At 49.5% G+C, this 15,995-nt stretch overlaps 1 protein-coding gene across 3 annotated transcripts in view; it reads left to right on the top strand.

Annotated features, from left to right (window-relative positions):
* Nucleotides 1-4,198: 4,198 nt before the first annotated feature.
* Nucleotides 4,199-15,995, top strand: part of LOC122556735 (uncharacterized protein KIAA0232-like) — a 75,157-nt gene continuing 63,360 nt past the window's right edge. For all 3 annotated transcript variants that reach the window (XM_043703830.2, XM_043703828.2, XM_087995441.1), the window contains exons 1-2: nucleotides 4,199-4,309; nucleotides 9,762-9,844. The gene's annotated coding sequence lies outside the window, so the exon portion shown is untranslated. The remainder of the gene's footprint in view (nucleotides 4,310-9,761; nucleotides 9,845-15,995) is intronic.

The following is a 15,995-nucleotide window of genomic DNA, read 5'->3' as shown; positions in this document are numbered from 1 at the left end:
AACACACCCACGTGCACACACACACATATACACTTGTGGGGTGAATTTGTACTTGCAGAATTACATTTTATTTTGCTCAATAACTGCATGAATCCATGTAAGATCTTGTAAATCCCTTTATTAGAAATAGAATCAGTCTGAACATTGGGGACAGACAGCCTCACACAGGGCACCTCACACCTTCAATGCATTATCTGGGCCAGCATGGCCCCTATTGTTAAAGTTCACTTGAGAATGTAACTTTAAAGTACAGTTCTGGGTTTTATATATGTAAAGAACTGAAACCAACATGGTCATTCTAAAAGATGAGAGACTTAACAAACAATCCAAGTCTTTTTCAATGTATAATTTCAGTTACATCCACACTGTAAACTTTTGCTATAAACTGTGTCATACAATCTTATACTCCACAACCACCTGATGAAGGAGCAGGCTCCGAAAGCTAGTGCTTCCAAATAAACCTGTTGAACTATAACCTGGCATTGTGTGATTTTTAATTTTGTGCACCTAACCTACACATCCCTGAACACTACGGGCAATTTAACATGGCCAACTCACCTATCCTGCACATCTTTGTACTGCGGGAGGAAACTGGAGCACCCGGAGGAAACGCACGCAGCCATAGGGAGATTGTGCGAACTCCACACAGACAGTCGCCTGAGGCTGGGATCAAAACAAAGGTCTCTGGCATTGTGAGGCAGCAGTGCCTACTACTGAGCCACCAAGCCATCTTGTTGGAGGAAGATACCTTACGCCATGCCTAATTACACTTGGAAACTTCTGTTCAAATTATTTGTGCCATACCTTGCTAGAAGTGCAAACTGGCAAATATGGCAAGGACCACAGACATGGAAGCTCTAAAAGGCAAGTGTTACCTCCTGAACCAATGCAGTTTGAGGCAGAGGAATAAAAAGGAAACAACTGAGAAGGGAACTTTAGAACGGAACAAAATGAAGAGCAAAGAAGTAAAATTGGATGGCCAGGGAGAGAAAATTAATACAAGACATTTTTAAGAACAATTTCTCATCCAGAGGAATCAGACTCCATAGTTTAATGTTTAAGTTTTGGGCCAGGCTGGTTGGTTGGCATTTCAATAACAATTGGCAATTTATTAAAAGTGATTACTCTTTCTTTGCCAATTTTAAGAGGCACATATTACTGATACTAGGAAGGTTAAATAAGGTAGTGGTAATATAATTGAACTAGTAATCCAGAATCGCAGGCTAATTTTCTGGCAAAATGAGTTTGAATCCCAAAATAGCAGCTGGTGAAATTTGAATTCAATAAAAATCTGAAATACAAAGCCAGTATAATGGTGACCATGTAACTATTGTCAACTGTCATAAAAACCTATCTGGTCCATTAATGTTCTTAAGGAAAAGAAGTTTGCCATATTTGCCTTGTCTGGCCTAAATGTGACTCTGGCTCCACTGCAAAGTGATTGACCCTTAACTGCCTTCTTTTCAATTAGGGATGAGCAATAAATGCCTAGCCAGTGAACCTCTCATCCCATGAACAAATAAACCGAACTCCCCCAACCATAAAACCCCAGTCAGGTTTTAGAACAAGACTTCCAAAAACAGGGTCAGAACCTACATGGTGTTGTAAAAGCTGGAAGGCACCAAAGATCACTTTGAAGCTCCAACTAAAGTTATTATACCTGTGCCCCCACTCTATTGGTTCCCTTCTATCACAGCGCCCCCTAGCAGGCTCTCTCATTCTTTCGGAAAGGTTGTGACAATTTTCAATCTTCGACATGGGGTCACAATGGGAAAAGGATTAGGAAGGTTTGAAACCATTCATCATAAACCCTCTTAACCTGAAACTTAACTGTTTAGGACTGAGATGAAAAGAAAAATCGATGAAAAAAAAAATAAAGGTTAGAATGTGAAACATGGCGGCACGGTGGCACAGTGGTTAGCACTGCTGCCTCACAGCGCCAGAGACCCGGGTTCAATTCCCGACTCAGGCGACTGACTGTGTGGAGTTTGCACATTCTCCCCGTGTCTGCGTGGGTTTCCTCTGGGTGCTCCGGTTTCTTCCCACAGTCCAAAGATGTGCGGGTCAGGTGAATTGGCCATGCTAAATTGCCCGTAGTGTTAGGTTAAAGGGGTAAATGTAGGGGTATGGGTGGGTTGCGCTTCGGCGGGTCGGTGTGGACTTGTTGGGCCGAAGGGCCTGTTTCCACACTGTAAGTAATCTAATCTAATCATTTTACCGCAAGGAACAGTTGAGACAAATAGAAATGCATTTAAACAGAAGCTTGATCATTATATGGACAAAATGACTGGAAGAATATGTTGGTGTATGTTAATGAAGGGTGGGCAGGGGAGTATAAACATAAGGCTTCTTGCAGTAAAAGGACTGCTTTTGTATTGTAAGTACACACTATTTACTGTGTAATAATGAAGGTAATGATAATAATGGTAATAATGGAAGTGGTGAGGTTGGATTTAATAGAATAAGTGTTAAAGAAGCAAAATGCACACCCTGCAATAGTTCTGGGAATATAAGAAAATAGAACTGATTATCAAAACTTTGTGTATAATTTTATAGTTCAGTGCCTCAAGAGAAATGTTCGTGCAAAATCAAAATACTGTAGATGTTGAATATCAAAAAAGAAAGTTTGTAATAGATAGTAGATCTGACCGAATCTGCGGAGAGAGAAGGAAACTGAATTAATGGTTGGAAACTTCTCACTTTAGCATTTGCAGAGCAATTCTTGGATTTGGAATGAAACTTGTGTTCTGAGGAGGGGTTACTGGACCTGAAATATTAAGTCTGTTTTCTCTCCACAGATGCTGCCATAATTTCTCCAATTTGTGGAGTTGCTGGTGTTGGACTGAGGTGGACAAAGTTAAAAATCACACAACACCAGGCAATAGTCCAACAGGTTTACCTGTACTTGGAAGCCCTAGCTTTCCGAGCGCTACTCCTTCATCACATACCTGTAGAGCAGAATCATAAGACACAGAATTTCTCGTTTCTCCAGGCATTTCTGTTTTTGTTTCAGATTTCTAGCATCCGCAGTTCTTGTTTTAGAACCATGAATAGTGTCTGCCCATTGCTCTTTATCAGAACAAGTCCAGTGCCGTTCATCCTGACGTCTCCCTAAATATGGGGGGAGAAACAGGATGGTGCATCCTTTCCGGTAAAGGAAGGGTTTCTAATCAAAGCAGTCGCGGCATGCATCAAGAAAAAAAAGTCACGACTTTGTAAGGCTGCAGCAGCCACAGAAACTGGGCGGAGACCTAAGAAAGGGGCTCGTACACATCTCTTACCTGCAGGATCTGAAGGACTGCAGTGAGGTGAGTTCTCCCGAGAATGGGAGGAAAAGAAAAACCTGCCCAACCAAGAAGATGGTCAGCAAAACGCGCAACAGTGTTGTGAGATTTTATTTTAATATAGTTGAGTTTTTTGGCATTTGGAATTGAACACCTGAGAATGACTGAAGCTGATTCAATTGTGGTTTTCAAACAAATTGAATTAAGAGAATTACATGAAAAGGAACGGGGCTGGAGAAGTGAGAGGTGCTTTTGCTGGGCTGGCAAAAACACGACCAGTCTAATGGCCACCTTCTGTGTGGGCTATTCAGGAAAGTTGGATATTATAATGCAGATCCCTCGGAAAAAAAACATGAAATGTAACCACGTTTATCCCTTAATGATTTTTTTCTCAAGTAAGAAAAACTTCCAGCTGCCTTCCTGAAGAAGGGCTTATGCCCGAAACGTCGATTCTCCTGTTCCCTGGATGCTGCCTGACCTGCTGCGCTTTTCCAGCAACACATTTTCAGCTCAGATCTCCAGCATCTGCAGACCTCACTTTCTCCTCATATATTATATATAGCAATATTGAACAATTGGGTATACAAGCAAAAGCTTTTTCAAATCAAATTTAAATCAGTATTTTTTCATTGCAAGCATATCATGCATTCTGGCCAAGTGCTTCAATGTTTCAGAGATGAATGAAGCATTTGTCGATATATTTCGCAGGAGAATCTGCAAAGATCGAAGAGCTGAGTTGTGCAAGCTGTAAATGCACGTTGCCAGCATTAAGCCGACTCTGCGAGTTACTGTCCGAGCAGCAGCACAAAGCGCTGCCACCCCCTCGCTCGCCTCGCCCTCTGGAATGTCTATGGGACCGGGGGAGGGGGGAGAGAGGCTAGGTTGTCGGAGCTCGGCCGCTAATTGGCTGAAGAAGCGGAGGGCATTGTGACGTGCTCGGTGAGGAGGATTCCGCCGCCGTGTTCCACCATCGCCGGATTCCGCGCGCCGCAAACGGACAGCAGCCGCCGAGACAGAGCGGGGAGGTGAGTGAGTGAGAGAGACAGACAGTGAGCCCGAGCCCTGAATCAGCCTCGTGCCAGACCCAGATCCAGGCCCACGCCTACGCCCGGCCCCGTGAGCCGCGGTGTAAAGAGGAGCGGCCCAGCTGGGGCCCCCGGGGCGGGCTCAGCCTGGACTGGACCCCTTTCGGTTAACGGTCTCTCGGGCCGAGAAGGTGGGGCCTCCCGAACGGGTCCCACCGGCAGCTGGAGCTGTCTGGTTGGGTTGGGTTGGGGCGGGGCGGTGTTGAGTGCGAGTGGTTAGAGCCACCGCCTGGGCTGGGAGTCCCGCCCACTCCCTATCCTCAGTCCTGAGGTCTGCGAGAGAGTTTCAGGCGGCGGGGCCTTCCCAACTCTCATCAGTGGATGACAACCCCTCCACCCAACTGATAGCCCTCCCTTCTCCGCCTCACACCCCCCATGCCCACTCCCCCGATCGCCGCGCCCGCCTTCCCCAAAATCCACGCCACCCCTTTCCCGCCCCGCCTCCCCCCCCCAGCCAGCTTTTCTCTGCGACTTCCAAAGATATTTTAAAATCTGGGTTTTTTTTGTTTCCGGTTCCCTTGGCCTAGTGTGAGGCAATCAGTTGCTCTTAGATGTTTCTTTCTAAGGAGGGTGATGTGTAAATAAAAGTTATTGTTAATGATCTGAATATCCAACTCATACCAGAGTTCCAGTCAGTAGCATATGTCTGTGCCATGCACTTTCACACCATGGCCAGTTTATGTGCGAGCTGATTCCAAATTTGTGGAACTTAGTGCTGTGAATATTGATTTTAGCCCAAAGAAGTTTAAGATTCACAAGAATGTAGTATTTCAACTGATCTTGTCTACTTGTTATATTTCTAGCTTGTACTGTTGATATTTCCATCAAGAGACTTCTCATAAGTTTTCCAGTGAAATAGCTGAATCTTGAAAGTTTAGGCTTTTTCTCAGGCCTCTATTCATCTTAAAGTGAGACTCGAGCAATGATTTTGTGAAATTTAACAAACGAGCGATCAATTGAGATAGGGAATTCTCTGGTCAGGGGCACAGACAGATATTTCTGCTGCCAGCAGCGAAAAATCAAAATGGTGTGTTGCCTCTCTGGTACCAGGATTAAGGATATCTCAGAGAGGGGTGCAGAATATTCTCAAAGGGAAAAGGGACCAGCAGAAGGTCATTGTACACATTGGAACTAATGACATAAGAAGGGAAAAGGATGAGATTCTAAAGGGCGAATATACAAAGTGGGGCAGGAATTTAAAAAGGAGGTCCTTGAGAGTATTAATAATTGTAATACTCCTGGTGCTACAAGCTAGTGAGGGTAGGAAAAGGAGGGTAGAGCAGATGAATGTGTGGCTGAGGAGCTGGTGCAGGGGAGAAGGGTTCACATTTTTGGATCATTGGAATCTCCTCTGGCATAGTGGAAGTGACCTGCACAAGAACGATAGATTGCATCTGAATTGGAAGAGGACTAACATATTGGTGGAAAGATTTGCTAGAGCTGCTTAGGAGGATTTAAATTAGTAAGGTGCAGTCGGGGTGGAACCCAGCAAAATTGTAAGGAAAGAGATCAGTCTGAGACTGGTACAGATGGGCGAGGGACCAAGTCAGTCAGGGCAGACAGGAACAAAGCAGAGTACAAGGTTGGACTGAAAATAAATGGCATTAACTTCAGTGCAAGACGCCCAACAGGGAAGGCAGATGAACTCAGGGCATGGTTAGAAAAATAGGACTGGGATATCATAGAAATTACAGAAATATGGCTCAGGGATGGACAGGACTGGCAGCTTAATGTTCCAGGATACAAATGCTGTAGGAAGGATAGAAGGGGGGGTGCAAGAGACCGGGGGGAGTGGCGTTTTTGATCAGGTATAGCATTAGATTTAGGTTAGATTAGATTCCCTACAATGTGGAAACAAAATCTTCGGCCCAACGAGTCCAAACCGACCATCTGCAGACTAACCCGCCTGGACCCTTTCCTTCTGACTAATGCACCTAATACTATGGGCAATTTAGCATGGCCAATTCACCCTGAGCTGCACATCTTTGGATTGTGGAGCACACGGAGGACACCGGAGCACACGGAGGAAACCCACACAGCCACAGGGAGAACATGCAAACTCCACACAGACAGTTGCCTGAGACTGGAATCGAACCTTGGTCCCTGGTGTTGTGAGGCAGCAGTACTAACCACTGAGCCACTGTGCCACCCCCTTATTACTGCTGTACTTGGGGAGAATATTCCTGGGTGGAACTGAGAACTGGGTTTTTTGGGTGGAACTGAGAAATTAGAAGGGATGATCACCTTCTTGGGATTGTATTATAGACCCCTAAAAAGTCAGTGGTAAATTGAGAAACAGTTATCTGTAAGAATAATAGGATGTTTATGGTAGGGGATTTTAACTTTCCAAACATAGACTGGGACTGCCATATTGTTAAGGGTTTATATGGAGAGGAATTTGTTAAGTGTGTACAAGAATTTTTTCTGATTCAGTATGTGGATGTACCTACTAGAGAAGGTGCAAAACTTGACCTACTCTTGGGAAATAAGGCAGGGCAAGTGACTGAGGTGTCAGTGGGGGAGCACTTTGGGGCTAGCGACCATAATTCTATTAGTTTTAAATAATGATGGAAAAGGATAGACCAGATCTAAAAGTTGAAGTTCTAAATTGAAGGAAGGCTACTTTTGACAGTATTAGGCAAGAACTTTCAAAAGCAGATTGGGGGCAAATGTTCGCAGGTGGACAGCTGGAAAATGGGAAGCCTTAAAAAAATGAGATAACAAGAATCGAGAGACAGTATATTCCCGTTAGGGTGAAAGGTAGGGCTGGTAGATGTCGAGAATGCTGGATGACTAGTGAAATTGAGGTTTTGGTTCAAACAAAAGTGGAAGCATATGTCACGTAGAAACAGGAGAAATCGAGTGAATCCTTAGATGAATATAAAGGCATTAGGAGTATTCTTAAGAGGGAAATCAGAAGGGCAAAAAGGGAACATAAGATAGCTTTGGCAAATAGGTTTAAGAAGAATCCAAAGGGTTTTTATTAATTCATTAAGGACAAGAGAGTAACCAGGGATAGAATAGGGCCCCGCAAAGATTGTGTGGAGCCGCAAGAGATGGGGGAGATACTAAATAAGTATTTTGCATTCGTATTTACCATGGAGAAGAACATGGACAATATAGAATGTGGGGAGATGGATGGTGACATCTTGAAAAATGTCCATATTACAGAGGAGATAGTACTGGATGTCTTGAAATGCATAAAGGTGAATAAATCATCAGGACCTGATCAGGTGTACCCTAGAATTCTGTAGGAAGCTAGGGAAGTGATTGGTGAGCCCCTTGCTGAGATATTTGTGTTATTGATAGTCTTAGGTGAGGTGCTTGCCTAACGTGGTGCCACTCTTTAAGAAAGGTGGTAAGGAAAAGCCAGGGAACTATAGACCGGTGAGCTTAACATCGGTGGTGGGCAAGGTTTTGGAGGGAATCCTGAGGGACAGGATTTCCATGTATTTGGAAAGGCAAGGACTGATTCGGGATAGTTCAGCATGGCTTTGTGCATGGAAAATCATGTCTCTCAAGCTTGATTGAGTTTTTTGAAGAAGTAACAAAGGTGGATGTGATCTATATGGACTTCAGTAAGGTGTTCGACATGGTGCCTCGTGAGAGACTGTTTGTAATGTTTAGATCTCATGGAATACAGGGAGAACTATCCATTTGGATACAGAACTGGCTCAAAGGTAGAAGACAGAGGGAGTGGTGGTGGAGAATTGCTTTCCAGACTGGAGGCCTGTGACCAATAGTGTACCACAAGGATTGGTGCTGGGTCCACTACTTTTCATCATTTATATAAATGATTTGGATGTGAACACAAGAGGTATGGTTAGTAAGTTTGCAGATGACGCCAAAGTTGGAGGTGTAGTGGACAGCTAAGAAGGTTACCTAGGAGTACAACAGGACCTTGATCAGATGGACTAATGGGCTGAGGATTAGCAGATGAAGTTTAATTTAGATAAATTTGAGGTGCTGCGTTTTGCAAAAGCATATCAAAGCAGGATACATACACTTAATGGTAAGGTCCTGGCGAGTGTTGCTGAACCAAGAGACCTTGGAGTGCAAGTTCACAGTTCCTTGAAAGTAGAGTCACAAGTAGATAGGATAGTGAAGAAAGCATTTGGTATGCTTTCCTTTATTGTTCAGACCATTGAGTAAAGGAGTTGGGAGCTCATGTTGTGGCTGTGCAGGACATTGGTTCGGCCATTTTTGGAATATTGCATGCAATTCTACTCTCCTATTGAAAGGATGTTGTGAAATTTGAAAGGGTTCAGAAAAGATTTACAAGGATGTTGCCAGGGTTGGAGGGTTTGAGCTATCGAGAGGCTGAATAGGCTGGGGCTGTTTTCCCTTGAGCGTCGTTGGCTAAGGGATGATCTATTAGATGTTTATAAAATCATAAGGAGCATGGATAGGATAAATAGACAAGATCTTTCCCTGGGGTTGGGGAGTCCAGTTTAGGGTGAGGTGGGAAAGATAGAAAAGGGACCTCAGGGGCAACTTTTTCATGCAGATGGTGGTGCATGTATGGAATGAGCTGCCAGAGGAATTGGCAGAGGCTGGTACAATTACAGCATTTAAAAAGCATCTAGATGGGTATATGAATAGGAAGGGTTTGGAGGGATACGGGCCAAGTACTAGCAAATGGGACGAGATTAGGTTTGGATATCTGGTCGGCATGGACGAGTTGGACTGAAGGGTCTGTTTCCGTGCTGTACATCTTTATGACTCTCTAAGTGCATTCAACAACATAACTGAGCTGTAAGTAATTATACTTGGAGTTGAAGAAACCTTAAGACCACACGAGTGGCATCATTTAGTTAAGGCATTAAGGGCGCTTTAAATATTCCTCCTTAGAACTACCCCAGCCTGTCAGTTTTAGTGTTTCTTCTTACCTAGTTTGTGTAACTTGTTTTACAAGAAGGGCACAACTGATCTTATTGAGTGTGGTGTAAGGAAAGGATTTCACCCAAAAATGAAGATATATATCCAAGGAACGCATTTGCAGCTGGCAGCAAACATTGTGTGTCAATATTAAGAAGCAATCGTACAAGATATAAATTGTCATGGTCTTTGTTTTTTTTTGCTGGGGAACAGACTTCACAGTTTGCTGTTTAAAGAATGAGACCTCTAGGTATATTTTTGTGTTCCTCAAAGATGTGATAGGGTGAGAATTATTTTCTTAGGGATGAAATGAATAGATCAACTTGAGTTCAAAATTTTAATCCGCAAGAAATTAGAAACTGGAAAGGAACATACTAAAATCTAAATTGTAGCAAAAGATACTCTTTAATATTAAGGATTCTGTCAGATTGTTGAAGTATTTATTTATTAAAATTGGCCATGCATTTTGTGTGGCACTTCTTTCCTTTATGTATATTGTGTTCTTTAAATCTAGGAAGAAGAATTCTACTGGAGTCGTTCCAACTTCTGCCAAAAGAAGTAGGGCATTGGGGTGTACTATTTTAGATTGGAGTGTCGGTAAGTTGAGCTCAATAAGATGAATTGGTGTAATGCCATTGTCCTGATGTAAACAGCTTGACCACATAAGCCAAAAGAATTAGGAGCAAGAATAGGCAATCCAGCTTCTCAAGCCCGCTCTGCCATTTAATATGATCATGGCTGATCTCATACTGGCCTCAACTCCACTTTGCTGCCTGCTCTGCATAACCCTTCAAACCATTCCTAATTAAAAATTTGTCTTTCTTCCCCTCCAGTTTAGTCATTCTCCTGGTGTCCATTATTCAGGAGAAGTAATTTTTCCTCATCTGTTTAAAATCTGATGCCCCTTATCCTAAAACTGACCTGTCATTCTAGATTGCCCAGCATATTGAAATATTCTCGCTACATCTACTTTACCTATCACCCCTGCACCTTTATATGACAGCTTATTTTCAGTTTTCTAACTTTCGTACTTGGATTGAATGTAATTCTGTTGCTAATTATTAATCTGTCAGCCAGTTTAGGGAATTTTCAGAAAAATTCTATAACTGCTTTTACTGGATTCAGAATTGCACTAAAATAACTTCAAATGGTAGAGATTTCAAATTGCTGCTAATTTTATAGAACTCAGTTCATTCAATGTATTTACTACTTTCCTTTTTTTCACTCATCTGACGTAGACTTGTATCTGATGTATGTGATATCTAAATCATCAAGCAATTAAGTCATATTCCTCTAATGATTTAAACTTGCAAACGCATTTTTCTTTTCACGCAACTTCCAGACATAGTCTCCAAAAGAGGTAAAAACGAGGACTGCAGATGCTGGAAACCAGAGTCTAGATTAGAGTGGTGCTGGAAAAGCACAGCAGTTCAGGCAGCATCTGAGGAGCAGTATTCCTGATGAAGGGCTTTTGCCTGAAACGTCGATTTTACTGCTCCTCGGCTACTGCCTGATGTCTCCAAAAGAGCTCTATTGTTGACAGATTTCTGTGCCCTGATCCACTGTTATGTTGGTAATTTTGATACAGATTTATTGTTTGCAATTTGGTTATGTGCAGATTTCTCAAAAGAGGCAATGAACTAATTGAGTATTTCAAAATACCTTTGAAATTGTAACATATTTTCTTTCTAGCCTTTCATTACAGCCACATAAGACTTATAAATAATTGTGGAACTAAGTGTCTAGTAGGTAGAATATAGAGGTTCAAAAGGTAATGATACTAAATGGCAGCTCTTGTAACTTACCTATAAGTTTGCAAACACATTCTTCTCCACCTTGTTTCTTAGCTGACATTTACACTTTAATACCATATTTGTCAACTGTGTGTGCACTGAAGTGAGATGTGACGAGTTAATTAGATGACTGGTGTTGGGACTTATTGGAACTGATTTCTTGCCAATCACTTCCTATCAAATTTACAGGCTGACCAACTGCCATCTCTCAACCTATCTCACTATTTGATCCTTTCAATCCCCCCCATTGGTTGTTGCAGTCACTCTTCATTTTCATTCCACTTCATTTGCAACTTGCTGTCACGCTGTTGTTCTGCAACTCCATTAGGACTTGCTTCCATGTCAAGCCCCTGGCATCCTGCTGAGAGTTGCTATCTCTTGGGACCTTCTCTTCCCAGTACTGACAAACGCTGGAAATCCTCACACTCTCTTGCACTTTCACAACAGATTCCACATGCCATCCTGAGTGCTATCAAACAGATGTTCCTCCTCCATAAGCACATAGAATTACTATTTAAACCTTTGCGCTCTACTCAAAGTATAAAAAGCAGAATTAGACCATATGATCCTTCAAGTCTGCTCTGCCATTCATACAATTAAGTGTAATCTTCTGCCTCTACTCTAGAGTCATGGAGATGTACGGCATGCAAACAGACCCTTCACTCCAATGCAGTCATGCTGATCAGATATTGTCTATTAATCCAGTTCCATTACTTTAGTCGGCTCCTTATATTTTTTGATTCATAGATTTATGGTTCATCTCAGACTTAAATAACAATGGAATATCCAGAATTTAAGATGGTGGGGGGGGGGCGAGAGAGAGAGAAGGGGGAGCTAGAGAGGGGGGGGGCGAGAGAGAGGGGGGCGAGAGAGAGGGGGGGGCGAGAGAGAGAGAGGGAGGGGGGGCGAGAGAGAGAGAGGAGGGGGGGGCGAGAGAGAGAGAGGAGGGGGGGGCGAGAGAGAGAGAGGAGGGGGGGGCGAGAGAGAGAGAGGAGGGGGGGGCGAGAGAGAGAGAGGAGGGGGGGGCGAGAGAGAGAGAGAGAGAGAGGGGGGCGAGAGGAGAGAGAGAGAGGGGGGCGAGAGAGAGAGAGAGGGGAGAGAGAGAGAGAGAGGGCGAGAGAGAGAGAGAGGGGGCGAGAGAGAGAGAGAGAGGGGGGGGCGAGAGAGAGAGAGAGAGGGGGGCGAGAGAGAGAGAGAGAGGGGGGCGAGAGAGAGAGAGAGAGGGGGGGCGAGAGAGAGAGAGAAGGGGGGCGAGAGAGAGAGAGAGGGGGGGGAGAGAGGAGAGAGAGAGAAGGGGAGCTAGAGAGAGAGAGGGGGGCGAGAGAGAGAGAGAGAGAGGGGGAGAGAGAGAGAGGGAGAGGGCGAGAGAGAGAGAGGGAAGGGGAGAAGAGGGAGGAGAAGAGGGAGGGCGAGAGAGAGAGGGGGGGGCGAGAGAGAGAGAGAGAGAGAGAGAGAAGGGGGAGCTAGAGAGAGGGGAGGGCAAGAGAGAGGGGGGCAGAGAGAGAGAGAAGGGGAGCTAGAGAGAGGGGAGGGCGAGAGAGGGGAGGGCGAGAGAGGGGAGGGCGAGAGAGGGTGAGGGCGAGAGAGGGGAGGGCGAGAGAGGGGAGGGCGAGAGAGGGGAGGGCGAGAGAGGGGAGGGCGAGAGAGGGGAGGGCGAGAGAGGGGAGGGCGAGAGAGGGGAGGGCGAGAGAGAGAGGGGGGGGCGAGAGAGAGAGAGAGGGGGGGGCGAGAGAGAGAGAGAGGGGGGGGCGAGAGAGAGAGGGGGGGGCGAGAGAGAGAGGGGGGGGGGCGAGAGAGAGAGAGAGGGGGGGGGAGAGAGAGAGAGGGGGGGGAGAGAGAGAGAGGGGGGGGCGAGAGAGAGAGAGGGGGGGGCGAGAGAGAGAGAGGGGGGGGCGAGAGAGAGAGAGGGGGGGCGAGAGAGAGAGAGAGGGGGGGCGAGAGAGAGAGAGAGGGGGGGGCGAGAGAGAGAGGGGGGGCGAGAGAGAGAGGGGGGGGGCGAGAGAGAGGGGGGGGGGGCGAGAGAGAGAGAGGGGTGGGTGAGAGAGAGAGAGGGGTGGGTGAGAGAAAGAGAGGGGGGGGCGAGAGAGAGAGGGGGGGGAGAGAGAGAGGGGGGGGCGAGAGAGAGAGAGGGGGGGGCGAGAGAGAGAGAGAGGGGGGGCGAGAGAGAGAGAGAAGGGGGGCGAGAGAGAGAGAGAGGGGTGGGCGAGAGAGAGAGAGAGGGGGGCGAGAGAGAGAGAGAGGGGGGGGCGAGAGAGAGAGAGAGGGGGGGGCGAGAGAGAGAGGGGGGGGCGAGAGAGAGAGGGGGGGGCGAGAGAGAGGGGGGGGGGGCGAGAGAGAGAGAGGGGTGGGTGAGAGAGAGAGAGGGGTGGGTGAGAGAAAGAGAGGGGGGGGCGAGAGAAAGAGAGGGGGGGGCGAGAGAGAGAGGGGGGGGGAGAGAGAGAGGGGGGGGGCGAGAGAGAGAGAGGGGGGGGCGAGAGAGAGAGAGGGGGGGCGAGAGAGAGAGAGAGGGGGGGCGAGAGAGAGAGAGAAGGGGGGCTAGAGAGAGAGAGAAGGGGGAGCTAGAGAGAGAGAGGGGGGCGAGAGAGAGAGAGAGAGAGAAGGGGGAGCTAGAGAGAGGGGAGGCAAGAGAGAGGGGGGGCGAGAGAGAGAGAAGGGGGAGGGCGAGAGAGGGGAGGGCGAGAGAGGGGAGGGCGAGAGAGAGAGAAGGGGGAGGGCGAGAGAGGGGAGGGCGAGAGAGGGGAGGGCGAGAGAGGGGAGGGCGAGAGAGAGGGGGGGGCGAGAGAGAGAGGGGGGGGGCGAGAGAGAGGGGGGGGCGAGAGAGAGAGGGGGGGGCGAGAGAGAGAGGGGGGGGCGAGAGAGAGAGGGGGGGGCGAGAGAGAGAGGGGGGGGCGAGAGAGAGAGGGGGGGGGCGAGAGAGAGAGGGGGGGGCGAGAGAGAGAGAGGGGGGGGGGCGAGAGAGAGAGGGGGGGGCGAGAGAGAGAGGGGGGGCGAGAGAGAGAGAGGGGGGGGCGAGAGAGAGAGAGGGGGGGGCGAGAGAGAGAGAGGGGGGGGCGAGAGAGAGAGAGGGGGGGCGAGAGAGAGAGAGGGGGGGCGAGAGAGAGAGAGAGGGGGGGCGAGAGAGAGAGAGGGGGGGGCGAGAGAGAGAGAGGGGGGCGAGAGAGAGAGAGGGGGGGGCGAGAGAGAGAGAGAGGGGGGGCGAGAGAGAGAGAGAAGGGGGGCTAGAGAGAGAGAGAAGGGGGAGCTAGAGAGAGAGAGGGGGGCGAGAGAGAGAGAGAGAGAGAAGGGGGAGCTAGAGAGAGGGGGGGCGAGAGAGAGAGAAGGGGGAGGGCGAGAGAGGGGAGGGCGAGAGAGGGGTAGGGCGAGAGAGGGGAGGGCGAGAGAGAGAGAAGGGGGAGGGCGAGAGAGGGGAGGGCGAGAGAGGGGAGGGCGAGAGAGGGGAGGGCGAGAGAGAGGGGGGGGCGAGAGAGAGAGGGGGGGGCGAGAGAGAGGGGGGGCGAGAGAGAGAGGGGGGCGAGAGAGAGAGGGGGGGGCGAGAGAGAGAGGGGGCGAGGAGGGGGGGGGCGAGAGAGAGATGGGGGGGGCGAGAGAGAGAGGGGGGGCGAGGAGAGAGAGGGGGGGGCGAGAGAGAGGGGGGCGAGAGAGAGAGGGGGGGGCGAGAGAGAGAGGGGGGGGCGAGAGAGAGAGAGGGGGGGGCGAGAGAGAGAGAGAGGGGGGGCGAGAGAGAGAGAGGGGGGGCGAGAGAGAGAGAGAGGGGGGGCGAGAGAGAGAGAGAAGGGGGGCTAGAGAGAGAGAGAAGGGGGGCTAGAGAGAGAGAGAAGGGGGAGCTAGAGAGAGAGAGGGGGGCGAGAGAGAGAGAGAGAGAGAAGGGGGAGCTAGAGAGAGGGGGGGCGAGAGAGAGAGAAGGGGGAGGGCGAGAGAGGGGAGGGCGAGAGAGGGGAGGGCGAGAGAGGGGGAGGGCGAGAGAGAGAGAAGGGGGAGGGCGAGAGAGGGAGGGCGAGAGAGGGGAGGGCGAGAGAGGGGAGGGCGAGAGAGAGAGAAGGGGGAGGGCGAGAGAGGGGAGGGCGAGAGAGGGGAGGGCGAGAGAGGGGAGGGCGAGAGAGGGGGGGGCGAGAGAGAGGGGGGGGCGAGAGAGAGGGGGGGGGCGAGAGAGAGGGGGGGGGCGAGAGAGAGAGGGGGGGGCGAGAGAGAGAGGGGGGGCGAGAGAGAGAGGGGGGGCGAGAGAGAGAGGGGGGGCGAGAGAGAGAGGGGGGGCGAGAGAGAGAGGGGGGGCGAGAGAGAGAGGGGGGGCGAGAGAGAGAGGGGGGGGCGAGAGAGAGAGGGGGGGCGAGAGAGAGAGAGGGGGGGGCGAGGGGAGGGGCAAGAGAGAGGGGGGGGGCGAGAGAGAGAGGGGGGGGCGAGAGAGAGGGGGGGCGAGAGAGAGGGGGGGTGAGAGAGAGGGGGGCGAGAGAGACAGGGGGGCGAGAGAGAGAGGGGGGGCGAGAGAGAGAAGGGCGAGAGAGAGAGAGGGGGGGCGAGAGAGAGGGGGAGGCGAGAGAGAGGGGGAGGCGAGAGAGAGAGAGAGGGGGGGCGAGAGAGAGAGAGAGGGGGTGCGAGAGAGAGAGAGACAGAGGGGGGGAACGAGACAGAGAGAGGGGGGGGTGAGATAGAGAGAGAGGGGGGGTGGCGAGAGAGAGAGAGAGGGGGGGCGAGAGAGAGAGAGGGAGGCGAGAGAGAGAGAGAGAGGGGAGGCGAGAGAGAGAGAGAGGGGAGGCGAGAGAGAGAGAGAGGGGGGCGCGAGAGAGAGAGGGGGGGCGCGAGAGAGAGAGGGGGGGCGGAGAGAGAGAGAGGGGGGGGGCGAGAGAGAGAGGGGGGGGGCGAGAGAGAGAGGGGGGGGGCGAGAGAGAGAGAGGGGGGGGCGAGAGAGAGAGAGGGGGGGCGAGAGAGAGAGAGGGGGGGGCGAGAGAGAGAGAGAGGGG

The sequence above is a fragment of the Chiloscyllium plagiosum genome, unplaced genomic scaffold (assembly GCF_037043375.1).
Source record: "Chiloscyllium plagiosum isolate Xiang-an unplaced genomic scaffold, Cpla_swu_hap1 HiC_scaffold_16, whole genome shotgun sequence".
Taxonomy (NCBI): Eukaryota; Metazoa; Chordata; class Chondrichthyes; order Orectolobiformes; family Hemiscylliidae; genus Chiloscyllium; species Chiloscyllium plagiosum.
The sequence above is the reverse complement of the archived record's forward strand: the minus strand, read 5'-3'. Positions and strand labels throughout refer to the sequence as shown.